Here is a 26,421-nt window from a genome sequence, read left to right as displayed (position 1 = left end):
ACCTGTGCTGCTTTCATCGGCTGTTGAGCTTCTCTTGGAGAGAATATGACACTGCGCACTGATAGGAATAGTAGGAATAACCTACATAAAGAACATATGCTGTCATGAATTGAAAATCTCATGCTTCAGGGTTTAAAGCAATCTCTTAAATATCAGGGATTAAGAGGGGAATTTCGTGAGGTGGTGTTACCTCTCGCCCGTGCCAGAGTTTGTTTTTATCTTCTCTCTAATACCACTGCTAACCTATGTACACCTGGGAACCACTTGGGAAAGCATTAGAAATAGGTGTACCTCTCAAAATATGTACTTTTCACATATGAAGATATCCCTCCTGTTTGCAGCTAATCTAAGGATAAGCATTGCTTAGGGCGAGCTTCTCTTCAAGCGGGCTGGCTGTGTTCCTGTGGGACGCCACAGGGTCCGCATCGCTTCTGGGCCCCTGGAGACTTTTACGCAAATTTATAAGAATGTGCATGTGTTCCTCAGTGCAAAACACTTAGAATGATGTGAAAGGTGTGTTGGGGCCTGTGAGGGTGTCTTTGCGTAGCACGGTGCCAAGGAGAAGTGCGATACAGCCTGGGACGTGGACAGCGGGGGTCACACGTGCCCACTTGTGCCGTAGTTAGAAATCCTGAGCGTGAACCATCACGAGAACCGCAGCAGAGATTCATCTTCAGGGGAACCTGTTGATTCATAACAAATGAGGGTTTCAGCCATTGAGTAATATAGCTAATTATGTGTTGTAATTTTTCTTATTCTTGGAAACTGTCTTACTGCGACTTTGTATTTGGGCTTACAGTGTTTCATAGTGCAGAAGAAGGAAATCTTTTCACCAGTAGCCAAATTTTTTCTTCTTCCATTGCACCAAGCTCCTTGTGAGCAGATCCTAGACAGAGATGAGACCACAGTACTTGCTCCCGTAATTCTGTTAGTTACAGGAAAGTTTCTCACAGAATTATCATTATAGTATACAATGTTTTGCCTGGAGTAATAGCTCAGTTATAGATGGGAATTTTATTTTGCTAATACCAGGTATTTGCTAATACCACATCTCACTGAAGCTTTGTGTTCTTCCTTGATTTCATTTTTTCTAGAAGACAAAAGCTTTAACTTTTCGAGGCAAGCTGGTTGGGTTTTTTAATATCAGGTCCTGTGTACTGCAGCTCATCAGTTCTCATCACATTCTTCTCATAGTATCATGCCAGAATATTTTTTTTGTAGCCCGGGATACGTGTGGCTGTACTAACCTGTCCTTTCACAAATGTTTTCACTAAAAAACCAAAAGTATATAGGAATCACCCTGGTCAGTTTTCCTAAGCCAAGTAAACCACAGAAAACTGGAGTGAAAGCTCCTGCCCTAAACCTCTACCCAGGAGCTGGAGAAGACTGTATATCCAGGACCCGGTCTGCCCTGTAGCGTTTAGTAGTCTTGACCAGAGATTGCTGTGCTCAGTTAACCAAAAACCAAGAAAAAAGGATATTGCTCATCCCAAAGGTGCGGCACCTTTAGGATTTATAGATTTATATGATTTATAGAACGTGTTACCTTTTGATGAGATGTCCTCTGTTGATGATGATACCAGCCCTATCTGTACACTGCGTGAACGTTTTTCAGAGATGAAGCAATTGAGTAAATGTCTCTTGTGTCTCTCATGAATTAGATGGGACAAATGGGTCTTTAATTCGTCTAGCCCAAATTTGCCATTCCTTTTTTTCCCACTAAATAAGAAAATGCCAGCCCTTTTCTAGATACCAAAGACAGATTTAAATCTATAGCGTGGTTCGTGTAAAGTTTTAAAAATGCTGGATCCTTTCTTAAAGACTATTAGGTTTCTTCATGAGGCTGTGTGAAGGTGATTTCTTTTAATTGATGATCTTGAAAGGGAAAACAGTTTTTTGACTCGATATTTTGTGCATAGGAGCAACAAAATAAGAGCTCCGCTACTCACAGTCAATATATGCATCTGGCTTTTCTTGGGGTTAGAAGCTGCCTTTACTGAAATACATCTTACTATTGAGAAAGGAAGGAAAAATTCTGGTATAAGTACAGCCACGCCTCTGAATTGATTATTCTTGCAGGATTTGCTCTTCCTATTTTGGCTGCGTTATAAAACGTAATGGGAGCGATTCCAGCTCGAGCACATCGCTCCAGCGTCAAGCAGCCCATGATGTCACAAGGAATTCCTTGTCGTAAGGGACGTCCCCTGAGGAGAGCGCTTGCTCTGCTGGAAAATGGCCATCCACCCACACGCTCCGTCTCCACCCAGCTGCTCCATCCAAATAACCAAACCGAAGGGAGTGCTTTGACTAATCGAGTGAGTAGGAGTGATGCCATGACAATACAATAGCGCATCTGCTGTAGACTGTTCTTGATTTGCATTTGATTGTTTGCAGTCCTACCCATCTGTAGCCAAAGGCAAGAAGTGATAACCTGTCATGTTATATAAAAACACGTTTGGAAAAAAGTGGAGTAATGCAAGATAAATAGCGTATGCTCTCTGGGTCTATTCTTCCCGAGCAGTCCTGTACTCATTCCACAAGTTGCTGGTTTCTTTTTTTACTGGAGATTTTCTTTCCAGATAGTTTCCATCTGGGAGAAAAGGAAAAAAAAGGGGGGGGGGGGAAGCAATTGGAGTGAATAAAAGCACAGCAATCCAATTGGAAAAGAAATACAGAACAAGTGGAGCATTAGCACAGTGTCAGGCCCTCAGCAAAGGAACAGGAAAGCAAAAGGGTAAGTGGCATCAGTCACTTGCAGTTGGACAGAGAGACTTCTGCTCGGTTGAGGCAGGAATGCTACCTTAGCTCCAGCCCCATCAACCATCTCTGTCGTCTTCTGTGTTTCTGTGGTGTGATGGCACCGAAATTTTGAGCTGGAAACAGTGGAGAATCATGTCACGTGACTCGAAAAGTTCCCCTCTTTTGTTCAGCACGTCCTTTGTTCTTACATAGCTGATTGTCAGTCATTTAAGTTATGCAATATAATTAACCTACAGATAAAGCTTATAGTGAAATCTTGTTGGCTCTGTTTAAGCTTGTTTCATTAGGAAGTTTTAGGAGGTTTTCCCATGTGTGTAAGGTAGCCTCAGAGGGAGAGGGCTTTTTGTTCTATAAATACAGAGATGCAAAAATACAGACTGGAGAGCCCTTGACAAATGGAGGATGAAATACCCCCACACCTTAAAATTACCGCCAAGAGTCTCTTTCTTTTAGGTAAGGTGAATAGTAAGAGGGTCAGTCAAATTGGAAAGCATGGAAAGTCTTGACTTCGGTCAGGGGAATGGGAGCCAAGCCTCGCTTAAAGGTAAATCCTTGTAAAGCCAACTTACTGCTGAGCTGTCCCTCTGTTTTGGACTGAGCCCACTTTGCCAACAAGCCTAAAAACGTGAATTCTTCTCTCTGCATAGAGAGCATGGTGTAGCATGACAGCCTGAGGACCTCATTCTCCATGCGGAAACCTGCGTGGGCCTTTTCACATTTGGTCCCACTGGGTTGTGAGATTTTCTCTAGTGAATCTCTTGCAGCGTGGATTCCTTTACGCCTCAATCCACGAGGCGCCTCATCGCTCCTGTCCCAGACACACAGGGCTGTGTGTCTCCTCTGTGGTGTGGAGACACACAAACGTGCACTGCTGATGGTCCCATTTCTTCATATGCAGTTGTATCCTCCCCAGGTTATTTCATGATGGCTGGCTGTACTTGGTAAAGCTGCCTGGTGAGCCTTCATCCCTTTAGTGTCAGACCTGTAAAATACTAATTAATTATGATAGGAAGGCACGGCTACATGAATCGATGCTGGCAGATGCGAATGAGCTCAGCCCATCATTTGAACGTGTTCCAGACTTATTTGTACATGGTATCACCATGTTAATGCTGCCTGCAATCCGAGCAAATCCCTGCTGAGAGACGAGATATTTTAGTTTAAGCACGGCACTGCATGGACATGACTTGCCAGCTCCCCGATTAGACCTAACTCGCGTCTAGCCAATGCGGAGTGCAAAGCTGAAGAGCTGTAATTATAACAAAATGGGGGTCTGCAAGCTCATATGCCCGTGCATGACATGTTCAGGTTTAGGATCCCCTGAACTGCGGCTTTGTTGCCAGCTCGTGGAAGCCTGTGAGACATCAGCTCATTCGTCTTTGTTTTGAAGTGTCAGGTTTTTAATCCTTAGGTCTGAGAAGATGAGCATGAAAATGCAAATTATGTTTAACTGCTAGAGAGATACACAGGCAGTTCTCACCTGACGCGGTGAACTGTGCAGTCACGATGGCGTAACTCCATGTGTGGCCATTCTGGCTCTAAAATTCACATAGGGACTTTTGCTTTAGCTTAATCTCCTCCAAAGGGGCTGAGCTAAACCAAAACCCAATCCTTCTGATGCAGTAAGACTTTCATTAGATCTCCATCAAGATAGTTGCAACAGTCTAAATTTACACCTCGAGTTGTTCTGATAGGACTGAGTTCTGCGGCTGCCTCGTGTGTGTTTAGATAGTTTGAAAGCATAGCCATAGGTGTGGGATTGTCCTCTGCATGAGAAATGGGTGTTGGCTTCAAAATCCACTGTTCTTGGGGCCGTGCCAAGTCAATCCTAATGGAGTACCAGGTGTAGGGGTGTGCGTATGAGCAAATATATGTGCGTGTGTGTGTAGAGGCTTAATGCTGAAACTAGGGATGGGCGAAGAATGCAAATAACCGTTGAAAAAGAATTTCACTTTTGCTTTGTTCGGAGCAAAACCTCACAAATTGGTTAATTTGCACCAAATAATTTTCTGAGAACAAAAGCATGATCAATCAGGAGACGCTTTGATTTTTCCTTTTTAAAATTGTGACAGTTTATACTATAAATGGTAATGCAAAGCTAATTTCAGATTCATAGGTATCCCCACCGACCTTTCTTATACACCCGAATGAAATGTATGTGACGTCAAAACTGTATTTTCTGGTGGGCCTCCTCCTCTTGGATTGCAACCGCTTTCTAGAGGGAGAAAAGAGTCCCCTGAGTCTTTTTCCCACAAGGGGGAAGGGAGATCATAGAATCATAGGGTTGGAGGGGACCTATGGAGATCATCTAGTCCAACCCCCCTGCCAGAGCAGGGTCACCCAGAGCAGGTTGCACAGGAACATGTCCAGGCGGGTTTGGAATGTCTCCAGAGACGGAGACTCCACCACCTCTCTGGGCAGCCTGTGCCAGGGCTCTGCCACCCTCAAAGGAAAGAAGTTCCTCCTCATGTTTAGGTGGAACTTCCCATGCTCAAGTTTGTGCCCGTTACCCCTTGTCCTGTCCCCAGGCACCACTGAAAAGAGCCTGGCCCCATCCTCCTGACGCCCACCCTTTCAGTATTTATGAGTGTTGATAAGATCCCCCCTCAGCTGTCTTTTTTTCCAGACTGAAGAGACCCAAATCCCTCAGCCTTTCTTCGTAAGAAAAGTGTTCCAGTCCCCTAATCACCTTGGTAGCCCAGGGGATCAAGGGCCCAGCTTCAGTCCCAGGGCGGGCAAGGGGCTGCAGCTCTCCTGTCTGCCCCAGCTAAGGCAGAGCAGTGAGGAGCCCACCAGAGCTGTCAGTGCCGGGGCACTGGGTGGCACTTTCCTTCTCCTACTTGCCGAGGAGGCCTCTTCCCAATAGAGGGAGGCAAAAGATAGACAGAGGAGAGCTATTGCTTCAGCGGGAAAGAAGATGTGTGTGGGTGTATAATGAGGGGACTTTACAAATAATTCCTTGGTGATTATTCATTTTAAAGGGACATTCAGTTGCCCTAGAGATATCCCATGGAGCGCTTAATTTCTAGAGAAGTTTGGAGAATCCAGGATTTTGATTCCGGTGCTTTTTTGTTTCCTGCCCAATGGCAAAAAATCCTTTTCATAATCTGCCCTGGGGACTGCACTGTGTCTAATACATGGGTTGTGTGCACGGCCCATTTTGAAATACAACTTTTTGTTTTGAAACTGAAATTGTTCCAAGTAATAATACCTTCCCTTCAGATTTTCATTTTTCAGAAGTGACCCACCCACTATTGAATAATAAGACTTGATAACCATAGTTTCTCAGATAACATGCAATGAGCTGCCAGTATTGCTCTGGGACTAAATGAGGAAACTACTGGCTGGTGTTATGAAGGAGTCAATTATCCAAATGGGATCATCAACTCTTGACATTTTTTTAAATAAGAATGTGGGTTAGAGATCACCCTTTTTGAAGATGTCCCGGATTATTAACGAGACGAGCATACAGATTTCAAGAACAGAACAAAACACATCCATTTCCAGGTCAAGAAAAACTGTATTTCAGTCCAGAGTAAATTAAAATCACACACTTCTGTGAAATCCGCAATAAAGAAGGTTTATAGTGGAAATATTGACTGACCTTTAACAATAGCAGCGAGGCCAGCTCTGCTGTAACAACGATTGGAAATAGCAGGCAGTAGCGTTACGAGGCTGTATAGGCTAAGGCAAGGTCTTTTCCTTAATCTAGCCCGAACGTACATAGAGAAAATCCCAGAGTGGTTAACTGAATCTCATCTTTTTTCCATTAATTGGCCACAGCATAGTACTCTGAAGTTGACAGAAATAACTGCTGTGATATTAGCCCAAGTCTAAGCGTTGCCAAAAGACATTTTATTTCAAACCTCTCTGAATTACAGTATAATTTCCTATATTGCTTACCTAAGAGACCAGGAAGTTGGCCGTCCATCTACTTAGTGAAAGGCTCCGAGTTTTATATGACATAAAACTTTATTTCTCCTATCTGTGGGAAAATTAAGTCAGGGCACTTCCAACTAGGATGGGGATACGGGATGGTAGATTGAATTTAGAAAGATTAAAAATGGGCACAAGCTAGAACATAGGAAGTTCCGTTCAAATACACGGAAAAACTTCTTTACAGTGAGGGTGACAGAGCACTGGAACAGGCTGCCCAGGGAGGTTGTGGAGTCCCCTTCTCTGGAGATTTTCAAGACCCGCCTGGATGCAGCCCTGAGGGATGTGCTTTAGGCAGTCCTGCTCTAGCAGGGGAGTTGGACTAGATGATCTCTAGAGGTCCCTTCCAACTCTGAAGATTCCGTGATTCCGTGATTACAGTGATCCAGTTTTCAGATTCAGGGCCCTGGCTGCTACGGCAAGCTTCTCCTGGAGACTGAACAGCTAGAAACAAAAAGATCAAGCTCACGGATCTTCTTGCTCTGCACCACCTCACCACCTACCTACAGCAGGTAGGCTGCACCAACATGTGGACGATGAGAGGAGGCAGAGACAAGCTCTGGGGAAAACAGCGTGATGACACAGATCTCACGTGGTAGGAGAATTTGAACCTTCTGTAGGAGCCCACAGTTCAGATCTTGCTTGTATTCCTGGCTCTGGAGTCTGGGATGCTGCAGGAGATAAATCAACAATCCCATGCCCGTACGAGCCCTAAGCTCTTGAGGACGAGGTTGTTCCTGCTCAGTGGCTGCTGCTCCCTAGCAAATAACACTGATGTTCCCTGGTGATGACAGAACTTCAGCTTTTCGGGATGGTCTAAATTAGTATTCCGTGCGACAATTTAAAGGCAATGCGTATGTTTCCATAGCAGAGCTTGCTCATTTTCTGGGAATCTGTTAGGCTGTTCCACTTGTCCAGATGTTTAATATTGTTAGTGACCTGCAGCTAAGCCTCTCAGACAATTCTAGTAGGACTTATTCATCTTGTTTCCCCAAGAATATTAAACGCTAGGTAGTAGGTACCATTCCAAGGGCCAGACACAGAGGTGAATATAAACGAGTTTAACCAAGTTGAAATTCAGAGGCTGTCTAGATTAGTGCAATCTACTGCTTTACTTGGAGACCTTTTAATTATATGTTCAACACGCGTACTCCCTGAATGCCTAAACTTTTTGAGTTAGACTCTTTTGGATTCACTGAGCCAAATTAAAAGATGTTGTATACGTTATATGTGACTGTTGCATTCATTTCCACTTCCTGCAGTTACCTCTGTACCAAAAGCTTCAAAGATATGAGATGTAGTATCCTCTCCCCTAAAATAATTTATCCTTCTTTTTGGTTTTACCCAACAATTCAAATTCCCTTAGATGTTGGTATAATGCTTAGCGATAAAGAAGTTTAAGTTGAACATTGTCTGAAAGCAATAATACTAGTGCAGTGTGAAGCTTGCTGTTGTATTGGTGTAGTCGAGTGATCATTAGCAAAGAATCTTTGATGTAAGAGAGATGGCTTGATCAAACAGATTAAATGCTACATCCCAGCCACTTGTCCTCCCACACTGGCTCTTTCCATCAAGGAAAAGTTAAGCCCCTGCAAGGAGGAAAATATTACAAGGGCTTTGTAAGAGGCAAAAAGTCTGGACTGCTTGTATTGCAAAATACTTGGGTGTTGTGTCAAATATTTGGATCTTAAGTGTTGTCTTGATAGAAAATGAATTGAGAATCTGATGGCATGGAACTGATGTTTAAAAAGAAAAACAGCTGCTTAAATTTTCAAATTTGTGTCCTGATTTTTCATGTCTTCATTGTTGCTTGGCCATTCTGATGGATGTTAACATGTGATGCTCAGTAGCAGCTGGTCCTTCAGACTCAGGACCTTTTAGTTCGGACACACAGAGCGCCACAACAATTACGACTAGGAATGCTGTCCGTATTTTTAAGAAGTAGAACAGAACATATGTTACTTTAAATATTTCTCTCTAAAGTGGATTTTCTCTTGTTAGGGATAGAAATCCAGAAGCACGTTGAAATTCATCTGAAAGTTAACCCTTGATAGAACAGTAATGTTTCCGATTTCATTTAATAATGTTAAATATCCATTTATCTTAATACGTATTATTAAGGTTGATGCTTTTTTCAGTGGGAGTATTCCTACTTATGCACTTTACATTTACTGTGTTTTATATACCTCATTTTTTATACGAAGGATGTCAATTCACCTTAAGAAACAAATCAGGAAAATCAATGGACAAATACAGTGTGATTCAGGCTATAAAGCATGGGAGTTTGAGTCGCGAAGATAATCCTTGCCCAAAGCTGGATTACGTTCTTAATACAATTTTAGAAATTACTGCTCAGTCACTGTAAATATTAGTAACACTGAACACTGGTAATGTAATTTTAGGTTTTTGAAAGACCGTGCACATGTACTTTTTCAGCTGTAAATAAAATTTTTAAATCAAATCAGAATAAAACAAACTGAGAATTTACTATTAAACTTCATACACTGCTATTCTATCTTCAGTATTTTTTGCAATATTTTCCAGGTCTTTTCTCTAACAATGTAGACATGGTATCAACTTGTTTATTTTTTCTTGTGGGTGCTTGAGTACCTTTAAGGTCAGACACCATTTCCAAAGGATCAACGAATTAGATAAATTTAATATATTACCATAAAACACATGGTAGGTAGTCATAGGTGTATGGTAGAGAAAAATAGTCTTGGTTGCATACGGGGATTATATATGTATATACACATACATGTATACAAACATATATATATAAAAGAATATTCTCTGACTAAAGTCTTCCAAAGTCACAAAATAAATGCCATATTTTTCAGATCAACACCTGTTGCACAAGCATCAATAATTTCTGTAACTCACATAAGCTTTCACTAGTAAGAAATAAGAGTAGATGGAAATGATTTGTTTGATTTCAGTCTTTCCAGCTACCTTGCTTGAAGGCAAGCCAGAAATACTGAGAAAAGAGAATTATTCTGGGCATTTCATCTTTTTGCCAGAATCAAGAAGGTGAATAGACATAGGAATTTGAAATAAAAGCAAGACAAATTTAATTCTTCTGACCGTGCAGTTCTGTTCCAAGTTTAAGGCACGAATCTAAAATATTCTATTGCCTGAACTCTTATGCCCTGGTCCCTGGAAGGCAGCTGTTCTCTGCATTGCAGTTTAAAAAAAAAAAAAAAAAAAAGTAAAAAATTGAACTGGCAGTAGTTTAGTCATTGAGATCCTTTGCTATCCTAGTCATTTTGGTAGCAGGATTGCCATTCAGGTGCTGTATGAGTGCTGAGTCTTTTTACATACAAGAAAAGTAATAGCTGGAAGGAATTCACACAGCTCGAAATGTATTTGATGTTGAAATCTCTCAGCTGTGTCCAACTGGGCTGAACACAGAAGAGAAAGCTGAAGTGGCATCCAATGTTCACCCTTAAAAGGTGCAAAATAAAGCTCCTGGTCCAAGAAAACATACACAAAGGTAATAGAGTAATTCTGTGCTTTCCTACACTTCTAATCCTGGGTCGTGCATAAAAGTCATCAGTGGCCCAGATCTCTGTCTCTGCCGGTGCAGCTGGAAAAGTAGATGAATTAGCTTGAATAAAATCAGGGATAATCCAAACCAAAATCAAAACTGATCTCAGATTCAAGGAGAGTGGGCAATTCTTTGTTAGTGTTTTTGAGCACCTCTTAACTTTTTGACCTGGACACGATTGCGCTGTTTCTTCAAAAAGCAGGAAGTACAAGATAAACCTCACATGAAAACCTCTTCCTCTGCAATTTCTAACCTCATTTTGTTGACAAACCACATGTATACATTCTGACTTGGAAAAGTCAAAATGTTTATTTTCAGTCAAAATGTTTCAACATTTCAAACTGAAAACAAAAAAAATGTTCTGAACTTTTGATTCTGTGGGGAAAAAGCTCTGGACATTTGATCTCGGTTTGAAATTAAAATTGTAATTTCTTAAGGTGGACATTGTGATTATTTTTTTTTAATTTTTTTTTTTTAAATCAGCTCTATTTGATGCTTTATGGCGGTACTGTCCCTCAGATGTGCACTCTCGAATTTCTGCTGGCCTTCCAGCTTACGGATCTGCTTAGTGTTGTGCAAATGCGAGTTCGACATGTCCTGTTGGGTGACGGCTCGGTTTTGTGAATAGTCACATAAATAACAGGCAGCTGAAAGGCTGGATCCAGGCTGACTGAGCATCTGACCAGTAACTGAAGTTTAAAAGATGCCAGAGAGTCTTAAAAACTCACGTGTATTTAAGCTGATTCTGATCTGATTTATACCTGTTTATAAAAGCTCTAACTCTGGCTATATTCATTCAGTTATTCTAGATTTATATTACCATAAATGAGACAAGGATTTGGCCTATTTTTATTTTATTTTTCCTTGTTTAAACAGAAACTATTTTCTCTCCCTTCTGGATGGGACAGGTCACATTCTGACTTGATTAAACTGGTTGTGTTTGGATTGAAGGGAAAGTCTACTTTTCCATGACTGGGTACTTGGGGTATTTTTAGCAGCCGACCCACAGCAGCAACCCTCTTGAGCAACAGGCTGAAGCCTGGGATAATGAAACGATGCTGAGCATCCTTCCTTCGGGATGGCTCTGGCTAGCTGAACCCCAGCGTGGGTGATCAGCAGCCGAGACGTGTTAATTAGGGCCTTCAGATCTAATCTTTCTGGAAGGACATCCTTTTCTTTGTAAAAAACCCTTTCTGTAAATGACCTGGGGTTTGCATCTTGAATTCATCATTTGCGGCCAACATCAAAGCGGAGGAGGCGGCACTGTGCGTTTAATAACAAGATCCCCAGGGCGCGGGCTGGCCGGGGAGCGCTGAGATGGCGGCAGAGGAAAGGCCTTTGCAACAGGGATGGTTTTCGGCAAGCAAACGCTGCTGTGAACATTTAGGAAGGAACGGGCGGCGTGCCAGCAGGGTTTGTGAGTGATATACAAGGTGCATGCTCAACTTTCGGCTTTGATTAATGTGCGCAAGAGATACAGGCAATCGATTGCTGTCATGTTAATAGTAATTGATGAGCAGCAATGCCTAACTCACAGTGTCTGATAGTGGGGACCTGTTAATTCACTTACTCCCAAGGTTTGCTTTAGCAGATGGAAAAGGATTATTTTACCATAAAATAGCAATTCTAGTCTATTTTTATCTCTCTTTTGGCTTGCATGAAAGGAGGCTGCCACCTGTTTTTTGCAGGTTGTTTTCAGCACAGCAAGCCAGATTAAAAATTGGCCTAGTTAGTGCTTTATGGAAAATAAATTTGTTGCTCTAGCACTGAATAATGAGAGTATCCAGGGCCAGAGCTGGCGTCCGGCCCTCTGTCGTCGTGTGAACTCTGGCTCCCGCGAGCTCTGCTGGGTCATCAGGATCCCTGCTGCTGGTAGCACCAGCTGCTCCGGGGGCTGCCCCATGGGCTGCTCCGTAGGCTACTCCATGGGCTGCTCCTGCCTCCTGGTTTTGACGTGAAATGCAAGAGGATGGCGGGGGTGGGGGCTGGGTTACTGTTTGCATGGCTCCATTCAGTGCTGACTTATACGTCTGGGAGAGTAAAGGTGATTTAGCAGAAGGTCTAGAGAGCTGTAATGAGTTTTGGGAACGTTCAACTTTTTAGGCGGACAGCCTTTAACAGGGAGTTACTCACTTTCTATCTTACTGGGGTTTAGCAGTGTCTGGGTTTAGAGTTTACCATTCTCCACTCTTTACGGTAGCGTGGACTGTATCTTTCTGCTACGAATAGCCCTTAGTTTTCCTTGCCTGCTGCGGCCCTGGCCCAGACACCTCTGTAACATCGTCACCACGGCAGCCCAATGGAAGGCTGTGTTTTGCCTCAGTTTGTGTAAGTTGGAGAGAACCAAGTTCGTCTCCCTTTCCAAAGCCCCGGGTAGACGGCCACCTTCTCTGGCTGCTCATAGAGCTCCTCGGTATGCCGCTGAGAAATGTAAGAGCAACTAGCCTTCAAAGGGACTTGTGATGTTCTTGCCTGAATCAGGAGCCTCCTCGTTGAGAGGTTCACAGCCTCTTTAAGACGTATTTAGATCCTTTTCTCTTTTCCAACTTTCTTTCTCACTAATTGGGTAGGTGTTACATATGACTGTATTTACAAGCACCTGACTCAGAGCTGCTTTTATTCATCACCAGAAACTCCACCAGAAGAGCTACATCAGAGCTCGGCAGTGCTGCTATTTATTCTGGCTTCTATCACCATGACTTTCTGGGTGGGTTTTTGTGTTTGTTTTTGATTTTTTAGTATTCCATTGTTAGGCTCTTTTCTCACTTTGTACTTCTGGATGTACTGAAGAAATAAGAGCTCCCATATATCATGGGGTTTAGGCCCTCTTGCATTAATTAACTTGTAACTTCATCTTCAGTTTTGCTAAATTTGGTACTTATTTTTCTGTAAACACCCATTTGTTCCACTGGGTAGCATAGCTCTCTGAACATCTGGGAATCATCATGTGTCATGAATGACATGATGTATCCTCACTCTTAGCCTAGCACAATGCTAGATCTGATGGATGGAAGAAATGTGTCAGGGCGAAGATTAATATACACTTTGGTTTGTGACTTGTGACTCACAGGGTAAACTTCATTCTCTCTTTGATGGTACAGATCCAAGATCTGCATTTTTCCTCTCCCATTTTGGTCCTGGTTTACAACTTAGAAGCTTGCGCTAATGAGACTGGAGCTTTTCCTAGCTGGATCGGAACCCTCCACTCTGGACCAACATGTCTAAATAAATCCTCTCTTTGTATGGCACAGCTGTGCACAAGGCTCCCTTCTGGAGATGGTCTGCTACCCTTAGGCTAGATAACCAGTGAGAATTGGGTAATATTTGCTCCTTGCTGTGCCTTTGGAAGTGCAATATCCTCTTTGAGTGCCCTCTGGCTGGGGGATTAAAGAATAACCTGTTCTAACAAAACAGGACAATACGAAAGCATCAATATTTAATTTCCTCATTAAATTTTCATGCTGATACCTCTTTAAAATACCTCTTTGTTCATCATCCCTGCACACCCGTGCTTCAGCAGCATTGTGAAAAGGCCCCTTGGGAAGCAGCAGGATGGTAGCTTAAAGGGAGGGTTGTAACTTAGTTTCCTAACACATATATAGATATAGGTGATGTTGTAAGAAATGTATTTTTACAAGCGTAACTGATACTCTGGAGAGCAAAATATACAGTTTCTGGGTGAAGAAGTACTTCTTCAGGCACACTAGATCCTAGGCAGGGTTTTTTTGCTGGCTGCCTGTCAGTCGTACCATTAAGCAGATTCATGGCAGCTCCTTCAAGAGCTACTCATACGTATTGCCTTGGGAGAAGAACCACCTGAAAGGTGAATCAAAGCCACTCACGAGAGCAGAGGCCACTCGTGCATGCACACATTGGCTGTCCTCTGTCCCAGACACCATGGGTCCAACTAGAAAAGGGATTATATTTATTTTTTTTCTGCTTAGCGAAAAAACATTAATCTCCAAGTACATCTCATGGGGGAATAGAGAAGACAGCCAGGGAGAGCCTACCAGCTGGGCTGGAGCTCAAAGAAAGCCTGGAGTTTCGGCAGTTTGTCCCCAGACTGCATTGAGCAAGGGCTCCAGTTTGGCCAGTGGCAGCACCAGCAGCAATGAGGAAAGTCAGTGCTGGGTCCCCTTTACATTTCACACAGAACAGAAATTAGTGACTGAGACACAGTATAAGGGCTGTGCAAAGCTGAAAGCTGCAGAGGAGGCCTCTCCAGGTGCAGAAACATTCATAAATTTCTAGATAGAAGCTCTGGGAAAGTGAAAAGGTCACTGTCTTCAGGGGATGCTTTCTTTTTTTTTTTCTTTTTTTCCCCTTCTTTTATATCTTTTATGTGGAGTCCTGAATTTTTCTGATTTGATTGCATTTTTTTTAAAGCAGATTTCCCTTTCTAGGTATTGCACTAACTCTACTTTCAGCCTTTGCTGGATCACTATTCATTATTACATATTCGGTGAGCGGTGAGCAGGAAAAAAAAAAACATTGAGAAATTATTAGAGGCTGTTTAGCGTTGGAACCGTTGTGATGGTCATTAGGAGGGAAATGTGGCATTTTGTCTGTGAAGTTTGTCAGAATGAAGCCAGAGACAAGTGAGCAATAATGAGGCTTTTGAAACCAGCCTGCAGGTGCGTAGCGGGAAAATAATAGGCAGGTGCAGAGAGCCAGTCTTTGATCCGAGTCTTTGGCAGGGATCTTGTCCAGGGTCTGCCCTGTTTGGCTTCTGTGCAAAGGAGAAAATTCAGTGGCGAAGGACTCAAATGCAAACTGCAACTTACGCTTGTGCACCACAGAAGAGTCAGGGGTTTTTCTGGTTTTTTTTTTCAACGCACTAGCGTCTTAGAAAGCTGAAGCGGGAATAAATGAATATGACTCCTTGTCCTTGTGAGGATAGCTGGCTCTAATCTAGAGGCGAACGTGTATGTCAACATTTTCCATAAATACTGCAACTGAAATTAAAAAAAATAAAAGATTTTCAGAGAAATTTACTTTAGCAACAGTTGTGATTTATTTTGGGTTCCTTACCAGTAAGTATTTGAGCAGGTGAAGTAACCTTTGTATCTCATTCAAGGACTACGCAAGGTCCTACAGAGTCTTGGAAATATTGGAAAAAAAGGTAATCCTAACATCAGAAAAATGCAGTGTTTTGTTTAACAAGTGTGTACCGAATTAGGACAAAGAGTAAAAGTACTGACGTCTTCTGTGTTCTGGGAAAAGCGAAGGGGGAATAAGTACACGGCAAGAAAAGGTTGTGTCATATCATGGGAGATAGAGGGGAACAAAGCGTACAGCCGATCCAGAACTGCATTTTCTACAAAGCATCTTTGTGTCTGAGGATGCATCTCTGGTTCCTGAGCCGAAGCAAGAAGCACTTCTTCCTGACCTCCCCAGCAGAGCTGGCCCGCCACTTCCAATCTTTCCTCCGAAAAATGTTAACCCTCACTCTTCCCCCTCTCAACTGCCTCCTTTCGCCCTCGATAAAATTCTAGTTTCGAAAAAGGAAAAGGTTTGTTTGAAGCCAGGGCAATGAGGAAACGAAGATTAGCTCAAACCATAAGCCCCTGTGCCAAAAATTCAGAACATACTGAAAAAAACTATACCTGTAGCTTGTGTGTCCAGCCAAAACTAACCATCCCAGCTCTACGGCTGAATTTCAGCAACCACAGTCCAGACATACTGGCTGTGGTGAACTTTCAGACAATAACTACTTGTAGGTATTACCAATTGCTAAAATTTAATTAGTGACTAGTCATTTTAAGACAACTGCAAGTCGCCTATTGAAAATTTGTAAAGAGAAAAATGATGAATTGCCCTATTCAGTTATTCAGCCCCATCTCCACGGCACATCACAGTCTGCTGCCTTCAAGCACCAAACCTGGGGCTGCTGCTGCAGCAGCAAGTTGTCTTTGTTGACTTGAAGGTTCAGAAGTGGGACCTACGAAGGATGGTGTGCAAACATTTGTCACATAATTACCATTGTCACAAAGCCCCTGTTGGGACACTTTCATTTCCATCAGTTTTTAACGTGAGTCCAAGTTTTGGCTAGTGAAGCTCCATAGTTCAGCTCTTCACAGCTCCCTAGTTCTTGACTCCACTCCACTACTTGGTGACCTGACAACACCAGGGCTTTTAAATCAAACGTTCTCCCTTCCTCGCTCATTTGTGAGCATCTTCAGAGCCTTGTAAAGAAAGATGTCATGATGGTTTGTGTGTCCTATTATATTCAGTCATCCAAGGGATGATGCAGTTTCTTGCTGTGGGGAATGACTAGGGTTGAACCCCCCCCACACACTTGGTGTGAAGCAGCACCCAGGACCCAACACTTTCACAGTGGCTAAGAGACTGCCTTACCTGGCAACCTGTCAGGTGCTCGGGTGTGAACTTTCTCTCTGCTACGTTTAGCTTTGAGGGAGGGCCTGCTGCAAGCTGGGGCAAAACTAATGTGGCTATCTGATCGACAGAGAAGATCTACAGCTCTACACCCATCCATATGGGCATGGAACTCACCGCATGCCTTGCACGGGGGATTCTCGGAGCTGCGGTGAATTGGCCTAAGCGGCAGGTAGTTCAGACCCCCTACATCTTTAAGCCCAAAGGGCACTGCAGGAATCTTCTGTGTGGTCTAGCCTCTACGACACTATTAGTGGGGGTTATACTTGTCCTGCTGGCTTGTTTGCAGTAAGAGCTGTGTGGTCTTCGAAGTGCTCTTTGAAGTTAACGCGGAGTCACGAGGACACAATTAAGATGAGCTCAGAAAGGCTGATTTCAGGTGAACCTAGAACATTTGGGAGGTTAACTGGCCTCAGTGTTCGCTGCACGTATCATGCACAAAAGGCAGAAAACACATGATAAATTATAGCCGTGCCTGAAAATTAGTATGTGAAAATATTTTAATTGGGATTAAATTTCTGTTAGCGAGTCCTTCTGAGGGGTAGAGAAGTAAAAGCTCGGAGTACCTACACCTGAACTGTACCAGGCTACTGCGTGCTTGCTGTGCTTTTGGGGTAAGGAAAGGAGTGTGAATATCCAGCAGAGCTGGAATCTAAAATCTTCGGCTCATTTTCATTTCTTCACGTTCAGCTGGTCGGGGTGTAATACACATTTTGAAATCCCTACTCTGTTCCAGGATTTCGGGTATCTCCTGGGAAAGCCGTTCATCTTCTCCATGTCTCAGTGTTTCTGACGTTCAGCACCAAATTCTGAGATGTTCATGCTAAGGTTATGGGAGCTACAGAGTTGTTAAATACTTTGGGTTGTATTATTTTTTGTGTTGCTAAGGCGAGTGTAAACAGAAGTCATATCAGTACCCAATATATAGTAAACTATAACTACTCTTCAAAAGCAAACTTCCAGGAGGGCCAAGATGTGATGGGCTTTCAATTATCTCTACTGCTCTATCCTGATACTATATCATGGCTCATAGACCCCATCGGGTCAAAGTACTTCTTTGACAAAATCAGTGGAAGGGAAATTGGGATGTCTGAAGAGAGGTGCAAGGTGTGTGCACAGCAGGGGGAGAAGCAGAAGCTATTTCCTAGTGCGGTCTGATTATAGCAGCAGAAAGGAAGAGACTTTATTCCCAGAATAGTATTGTAAAGATGCTGGTCCTGCAGTTCGGGCAGAGAAACACTTGAAGGGACTAGACAAAATGGGCTTGTTTGGCACACGTTTTGCAGACAAGCAAAAGGAAAGAGAAAAGTTAGCAGTGGCTCTTGAACTTTGCCAGTGTGCAAGTTAGCTACAAACACCTGGAAAACCCCTTCTATAGCTATGCCATGCGGATGTAGGAGGGCTGTCACTGGTCAAAACTATACAGCTCCATGCGGTTTCTGATCAGTGTGTATGGGGATAACTTAAAGAGTCTACAGAAGATGGCCATTCCTGTGACAGTGGACACACAACATTTGCACTGCTACTCTTCTCTCATTTGTCTGATAAACCTCTCTCTGAAGGCTGCCTCTCCTGCCATGTTGGACGGAGCATATCAGTGTGCAAAGTAATTTTTTGCTGCACAAGTGCGAAGTTAAAACTTCCATTATAGACTGCTTTGTAAGGCAACTTCAAGAAATGAGAGCAAGTATTAATAAAACCCGCTTAATTGATATTAGCATAAATGCAAAGCCAAGTAATATCATCAGTATCAATGCTGGAACAGTTCCATCACATGCTCTTTACATCTCTGTTTATCTCTTTCAGGTGATCTCAAAGGCGAATGCTCAGGGGGAATTCAGGGACCAGAGATTTAATGGTTGCAGTTTTATAGTCTTTATCAGACCATCAAGGCTGTAATCGAAAGATAGGAGTTATCACCTCCAAGAGTTCTGTCATCTCAATCAACCTTTGAGGGAAAATCATCGCAAGAGAGCCTCTGGTAAGTCTATGAATTAATCCAGATTTGGAGAATGTTACATAATTTGTGTTATGTTAACACCTGCAAGCTCTAGTCATGGATCAGGAATTTGCTGTGCTAAATACTTTAAGAGAGCAAAATGAAAATAAAGTCCCTTTCTCAAAAAGAAACAAACAAACCAACCCCAAAAGGGTGGTGTGTTATCTAGGCCATTTCTCACATGTATTTGTTGCATAGCACGATTACTGCAAGCTCATGTGATGTGTAGAGTCAACCTCGTCTCTGCAGGGAGCTAGAAACTCTGGAAATTGGGATAATCCCAGGCTTTTCCTGTGGAACAGAGGAATTGGAGAATGTACATGTCAAGCATGTGTCTAGGTGGTTTGATTAAGAGGGAAATGTCATTGGGACTAGAGATGGTTGGTCGTTAGGAATGTCTGTCTTTAACCTCCTTTCCTGACATCAAGCATTGAAACAGGCTGCCCAGGGCAGCAGTGGAATCACCATCCCTGGAGGTATTTAAAAAACGAGTAGATGTGATACTTAGCGATATGGTTTAGTGATGGGTTTTGTCAGCGTTAGGTTGATGGTTGCACTAGATGATCTGAAAGGTCCCTTCCAACCTAGACAATTCTATGATTCTATAATAAATCCTCATTGTGGACCATAGTACAGTAACCACTAATTTGTAGATTTAATTGATTTCATTATCTAATTTAGTGGGAAGAGGTTGGAGAGATATTAGAAAGAGGAGTATGGCTGGGTGTCTGTGGACTTTGCAACCCTCACCGTTAATGGCATAGTAGAGCACTTGTGGAAATCCAGTCCTTCCTCAGCTGCAGAGTTCAGAGCTGAGTTGCGACTCTGTCCCTAAGTGTCTAAAATAGAACGTGAGCTAATTCGAGTTGTGGCCAGCAACAGCGGAGAGGGAAAAGGCAGTTCAAAGGGTCAGTCCTGCTCCGGCGTTATCTGTGATTATGTACGACATCCCCGGTATTAGCCATCCGAAAGAGATGCCTGCTCCTATCGGAACTGCCCACGTTGATAGCGAGGTTGCTGCGGGAGCATGCTTGCTGTGCGCTCGGCTGCGTATTGCACATGTGGCCAAGGTCTTGAGCTTTATTTCTCTTTCGCCTGATTTGGGACTTCAGAAGCATACACTCAGTATTAAGCCAAGGGCTGTCTTTGTTCCATGAGGCTGCCCCAGCTGGAACTTGTTGCTGGTTGACACAGTCACATCTTATATTGAGACTATTATATTTTTTGTCATGTTACACTGCGTTTACAGCTTTTAATTCACCCCAGTAAACAGATGGGTTATTTTAAGAATCATGTGTAAGAGCTTTCATTAAAACCATTACGGGACACCAGATGGGGATGCAGAATAGACAGCAATGGGGCTGCTTGCTGCTGTATTGGACTTCTTGCGAAGTATTCCAAAGCGCGTAGCTCTTCTGGCCACTCAACTTGTCTGCTTTCCTGCATCATGGTGACCCAGACACTTCTGGGTTTGCGTTATACTTCTATGAACCAGTTGCCACTTTCTGCTAAGCCGGGTGAAACGCATCTGGATTTCCTCATCTGCGTTTTCCAGACCACTTAATTTCTGAATTACACTTGCTACAGCCAATATGATTTTGGTGGGGGTGTTTTATGATAAAGAAATGTCAAGTGAGATGGAAATGAAAGGTTTTTTCCCAAAAGATTAACTCTGAAGTTTTGCCTTTAAGTAAACAAACCAGAGGAATTGACTGAGAATTGTTAGTGTGAGAGTAAATTAAGAGACGAGACTCCTCAAAGACACAGTATCACTGAGGTGTTCTCGAGTACAGTAGCATCTGAAGTACACTCGAGTCTAGAGAGAGCGCCAATGGTCTTAAAAAGATACATGACAGAGGGATGTGTTTCAGAAAGGAAGTAGATTAGTGGATCTAGTAAATTGTGACCTATTTGATTTAGGTGTTTAACTGAAATGGATTAAAAAATTTCTGGTCTGTACAGTTTGGGCTGTAGGTCTTGGGAACTCAGTGCTCCTGTCAGGTGTTCCTCCTGCCACAACCGTTACTGAAAGAGTGCCAAAATCTTTGTGACAGTAGTTGTGTGGGTTTGTTTTTAATTTATGGATCTAACATCTGCCAGAGTGAATGCAGGAATTAATAAAAACGTAATAGTATTTGTTATAATACTTATGCTGAATAACAGAATTCCTAAAAAAAGGAGGTTCAGGACCACAGGGGCTATATCTGAATTCAGGTCATTTTTCACAAATAGTTTTAGGGCATATTTAGAAATATCAAAGCAGGTCGTTTCTGGCAGATGTCAGTCTTTCCCGTAGGCAAAACCACAATGCTTAGCTCCAATATTATCAAAAAATCATACGTAATGTTTTGTTTTGCAACTATTTTTATCTGAAAAATGACCTAAACTTTAAGATGTTTCCAGAAGGGTTAAGTAACCTGAAAGGAAACTAAATAAAACAACTGAGGCTATCAATATGAATTTATTTCAACAATTTTTTTTGAGCTTTTTGTTTCAACAACTGAACCCCCAAAATCTGTTCTAGCCCAAGGATAGCATAGCTGTAGTTTCCTATACCTACAAATATTTGCTTCAGATTTTTTTATAACTTCATAATAACACGCTTCATTGTATCTTCTTTTATTTTATCTAATTGATGGATAATACAACCATTTGTTTATGTTGAATTTTGCAAGTTCTCTTAAGAATTCCTGTTTCATATCCCTGTCACAAACAAAACGTGAGTAGTTCAGCATTCAGTGGAGCTGGGATTCTGTAATATTTTTGTTAGCTGAAAATCTGTTCTTGGAATACGGATGAAATACTGATGTTCCTAAAATCAAAATATCCCAGGGTTTTTTTGTTGCTATGACTGAACATTAATTATTTTCAACCCTGTGAACATTAAACTGTATTTAGCCGTATGTATATAGGGGCATGCCACGTCTGAAGGCAACTTTAGAGTCTGATAACTCATTCTTTCTGGTAAGCGTGGTTCGCTGGCTGGTCTTTCCCCTGTGTACCCGCACCCCCCTGCTTCGTGTGACGCCTAACATCAGGGTTAACCATCCCTGTGTAGCCTGACGGGAGGTAAAGTGCTCTGCGGATTCCAGTCTGGTAGGAAGGGAAATATTTAAATACCTGCTCGTTATAGATCTGCAATTTAATAAATCGATGGCCTTTAGATTTTAGCTTTAAATGAAAATCTGCAGCGCTTTTCAGAAGCTTACCGTACTGAACTATGTGACTAAAGACAAAAGCTCAGCTCTGGCAGTCACCTATTTTGCCCATCAGACTGTTTTGACTGGTTTTATAACTGTAGGTGCTCTCTCCTTGCTACATTATCTGAAATTCCTGTCTTCAGACTAGTCCTGGCAGTGTGAACTGAGGGAGTTCCAGCTGCTCTCTCCCCAGGAACACATCAGTGGTGATCTGCATCCGCAGGAGCGAGCCTGTAAACACAAAGGCTAGCACGCAAACCTTACCTCTTGGTGAACTTTGCCATTTGCTAATTTATCCCTGTTCTAAATTTTCTCTTGTGTTTGCCTTTTTTCTATGGTTTCTTCCAGTAAAGCCTGTGCGGGCTGGCTTCTAGTTCCCATTCAGTGCGATCTTCTAATAGAACCATTTCACCTCCAGCTTTGAACATAAATCAGCAGAGAAGTCCCACGGGTTCCTTGCGTTCTGTTAGGGGAAGGAAGGAGGAATAGTGCAGATATTGTGCTAATGCTATCAAGCTGCCTCAAGTGAGAGGAGAGATTGATAAGAGAAAGCATTGTATTTATAGTTGCTGGCACGTAGCACAGCACAAGTCCTATTTGAATTCTTCAGAAATTAGTATCAGATGACTTAGGAACTTCTGGCATATTTGAATCTTAAGTGGTTACAGATAGTTTTGCTCAGACTTTCCTTCAGTCGTTATATGTGCTACTTCTTTCTATTCGCTTGAAGGCAGGTTGGGAGAGTCTACAAATTCTTGGGAGAATGGAAAAAAACCCTGCTCTCACTGAGGCTGAAAGCAACAGGGACACAGATCCCACCTGAAATCAGTGGTAGCCGCTCTTCTATGCATGTGTGTGCATCTGTGTAAGCGTGTGCAGACGGATTTAGTTCACCTATGTGACAGTTCACCCTGATGTTGCCTTTACTTTCCAAATATGCAAGCCTGACCTTGCTGCCACCATGTATGATGTGTGCGTGGTAGGCACCTGGTCAGGTAAAGGGTCAACTTCAAATTAACATAGTTTTTGTCTTCAGAAATGGGTTATTGTATGAAGCACCTGAATGAGTACTTTGCAAAGAGCAGAGAAAACGAAAAGTGTAAAATAAAAATTACTTTTAGAACAGATAAAGCATTGTTGTCATCGAAGCACCATGAAAAGTGTGGTGCAAAGGTGTCCCAAGCTGGCTGTCAATAAGTAAATCAGTGCCAAGGCACAGAGTAGAGGACGGCAGGTGCCAGTGCGTTTCCCATGAGGATGGGAAAGGTGTTTTTCCTCTTAGACCCCCCTGTGGACTTGGTGCTGAGGGACATGGTTTAGTGGTGGTTTTGGCAGTGTTAGGTTGATGGTTGGACTTGATGACAATGCTATGATTCTATGTACTGCCATGAACGTGACTCAGTGGTTGGGCCCACTCGCTCCACCACAAAGAGAACAGCTCAGAGAGCGTTTCCTTCCTTTTTTTTTTTTTTATTTTTCTTTGAATTGCCTGTGTCTGGGCTGGAAGCTAAGCCCACGCCCTGATGGGCAGATGCCCACTCAGCTGGGTGTTTTGGACATGAAACCAGTTCCCCTTTTGCTGTGCTCCCACCCAGCAGCAGTTGAGGCCCACCACAGCAGAGGTCTGCTCAGCTTGCCTTCCCAGGGGCTTCCCTGCACCCTGCCTGGCCCCTGTGCTGCCAGAGCAGCCCTGGTGAAACACGAGGGTGCGGTGAAACACGAGGATGTGCGGCAGCCCTGGTCAGCCAGACCTGCTGTGGGTTGGCACCTTCTCTGCTGGGAGTCCAGCCCCCTGCCCGTCCTGTGGAATAGCTTGCTTTTTCCTTCTCTAAGGACTTACGTGTGTCCTGGCTCAGACCAACGTTTCAATGGGCTTCCTGGCAAACCTCCACCGTGCCCCAGCTGCAGGTTGTCCTGCAGCCTGCCAGCAAGCGGGCAGTCCAAATGGCCGGGAGTGCTCTGGGAGCCTTGGCAGCGGAGGAAAAAGCGGGTTGTGATCACGCACAGCTGTGCAAGTGCTGCGGCAGGGACCACCCGCCTCCGGACAGGGCAGGGGAGCCTTCCCAGCCACCCACTCCATGGCCTCACCAGGCTCCCACAGTTTCCACCCCGGCTTTGGCAAAGGATGCTCCTCTGCCTGTTAGTTGCGGTTATGGGTTGGGTCATCTGTAGAAGCAGCAGCGCTTTTCAATCTCCCTGAGGTCTGCTGAGTCCTAAGGGAGTAATAACTCACCGGGATGGTTGGAGCTTGACAGGGACCTGGAGCCTTATTGCTGTAATTCCCTGGCAGTATCTTTCACCCTTGGGGCAGGACAAGTAGGAGTTTCTCCCACAACAGGAGTCAGAAATCTTCTCCTACAGGAAACACCCAGCTCTATCCAAGTTCGTTCTTTTGGAGCAACACACTTCTCATTATTATTTTTTTAAGGGAATTTCTAAGATAAGTAAGAAAGAGATGTGGTAAATGGATTCCTCACTTGCAGGCTCTCATAGCTGGATCATCAGCATTGCCACTGATCAAATGATCAGATGCAAATGCAAATAAAAGTAAACAAGTGGATATATCTTTGCGTTTAGAAACAACGATGGTTGGGGAAATCCCCTTCTATTCTTAATCATCAACCCTGAAAGATTTTGAGGCTGATTTTCCTTGACATTGAGTCAGTGTTATCTTGACAAAAAGGCAGACAGAATAGAAAGTTGCTTTGTAAGAATATTTTATATCCATTTGAGGCTGTTAGGACTGATGATGAGTAATTGCAGAATCAGGGTGTCTTACTCTATTTTATGGAAACGCTGTTCTTGTTCTCTTGAAGTTTTATTATTAACATGCATAATTTTGCTATATTACTTGACTTCTTTTACTATAAGTGCAGCTTTTATGTTATGGTGAAATTAGCTATAAATATATTTCAGTATCTCTAAATATTGCATCTTACATGGTTCCAAAGAAAGCTCAAATGTGCTGATGGAAACCAACTCTGTCCTCAGCAGGGCTTCTGTTAGATGCACGATACCTTTTTCATTATTATCTCGCTCAAGGCTGTTTTCTCATGTGACTAAGAAAATGTTTTGTGTGAAGTAGTCTGTAGGGAAAGGGAAAGCCTTTTCTTGGGCGCTGAAGTGCAGGCTCTACACAGGTGCAGGCAAGTACACAGTGTAATGAAGATCGTCAGACCCGTAGGATGATGAAGTTCTGCATATCATAATAAGTACTACAATTCAGATTACCACTTCAGACCTGATTTTGGAATATTCTGGTTTCTGGCTGCTTGGTTTTGTGCCTTCAGATACTCTTTTAAAGTTGTCTGTTGATTCAATATATGCTCCAGGTAACACTTATCGAGGGACCCGAGTCATACAGGGACCTGCACCAGAAGCCACCTTAGGGCTAAATCCTATTGCTCTTCTTGGTGACTTAAACTGTGACAACCCATATCCTTAATGCTCCGGTGCATAATCCCTGTTGGAAGTTGTGGGCCACAGTGCCCACATCGTGCTCAGTTAATACCTTAAAAAGTTCCTAACTACCCTATGGACATGTAAAGAAATCACCTCTGTTCAACACATTCCCTCACTTTCTCTTAACTTTCTCTTATTAATATAATCCATGTTAGCGTTCAGTGAAAGTTATAGGGCTTGCTCATCAGCGTGTGTGCATGAATGGGTATATAATTTGCAGCGGAAATGTAGATTGTTTACAATATACATAAAAATGCATGTAACTTTTCTGCATTTTCAAACTGTCATGCAAATGTGTATATATATATATATATAGTGTGAGTGTGTGCGCGCGTATGTGTGTTTTTACTAGGAAGTTATCCTTCCATGTTTCTGTGCGTTCGGCGGGTTGAATGAAGCACCCACGGAAGCTTGCCAGCTATGCTGACGCAAGCCCCAGGCTCATCCTATAAACATTTACGCTTCTGAGTCACTTCAGTCACGTACAAACACTGGGACGAAAGAGACCTCATGGGTCACCGATTCCATTCCTGTGGTATGACAGGGAAGGCTCGTAACTCTTCTCATAAAATAGCCAAGTCTTATTGTAAAGCTTTCTGAGTTTTTGCCTGCCATCCCTCCTGCCGGCAAGTTATTCCGTTACCTTGTTCGGTTGATAGTTAAAAAGTCTTCCCTCGTTTTCAGCCTCAGGTTGGTCATGGACAGTTTCTACCAATTTGTTCTTATGTCAATATTGTAAGTACCTCTTCTTGCTCCCTGATGTTTACCCCATGAGACCAGTTGCGCAGCTGAAGTTATTTATGTGCATTTGCAGCTTTGGGTCCTCGGGGATGGATGTCCGCATGTATTTTACTTACCGACAGATAAACAAGCAGAATGACTTTACAAGCCAACCCTGTCAGAGTGATTAAAACAAAGCAGAATCCGGAAATAAATGAGTCTCAGGTTGATAAGGACGGTCTTTGAGACAAGTGTCCTTCAGCATGCTGCTATTTCTGAACAAATGCAGCTGGCGAGCTTTGGTGTTCTGTGATTTATATCAGGACAAGCCTCTTGCTCACATAAAACATAGGGTGCCACAGTCCAGTATAGATCTGTTCATCATGAAAGAGGAGAGCTGA

General features: G+C 43.0%; 1 protein-coding gene across 2 annotated transcripts in view; it reads left to right on the top strand.

Moving 5' to 3' along the window:
* HAO1 (hydroxyacid oxidase 1) overlaps window positions 1-26,421 on the top strand; it is a 365,752-nt gene that overhangs the window by 206,414 nt on the left and 132,917 nt on the right. For both annotated transcript variants that reach the window (XR_008465485.1, XR_008465484.1), the window contains one exon: window positions 18,446-18,620. The gene's annotated coding sequence lies outside the window, so the exon portion shown is untranslated. The remainder of the gene's footprint in view (window positions 1-18,445; window positions 18,621-26,421) is intronic.

This window comes from Rissa tridactyla, chromosome 3 (assembly GCF_028500815.1).
Source record: "Rissa tridactyla isolate bRisTri1 chromosome 3, bRisTri1.patW.cur.20221130, whole genome shotgun sequence".
Classification (NCBI taxonomy): domain Eukaryota; kingdom Metazoa; phylum Chordata; class Aves; order Charadriiformes; family Laridae; genus Rissa; species Rissa tridactyla.
The sequence above is the reverse complement of the archived record's forward strand: the minus strand, read 5'-3'. Positions and strand labels throughout refer to the sequence as shown.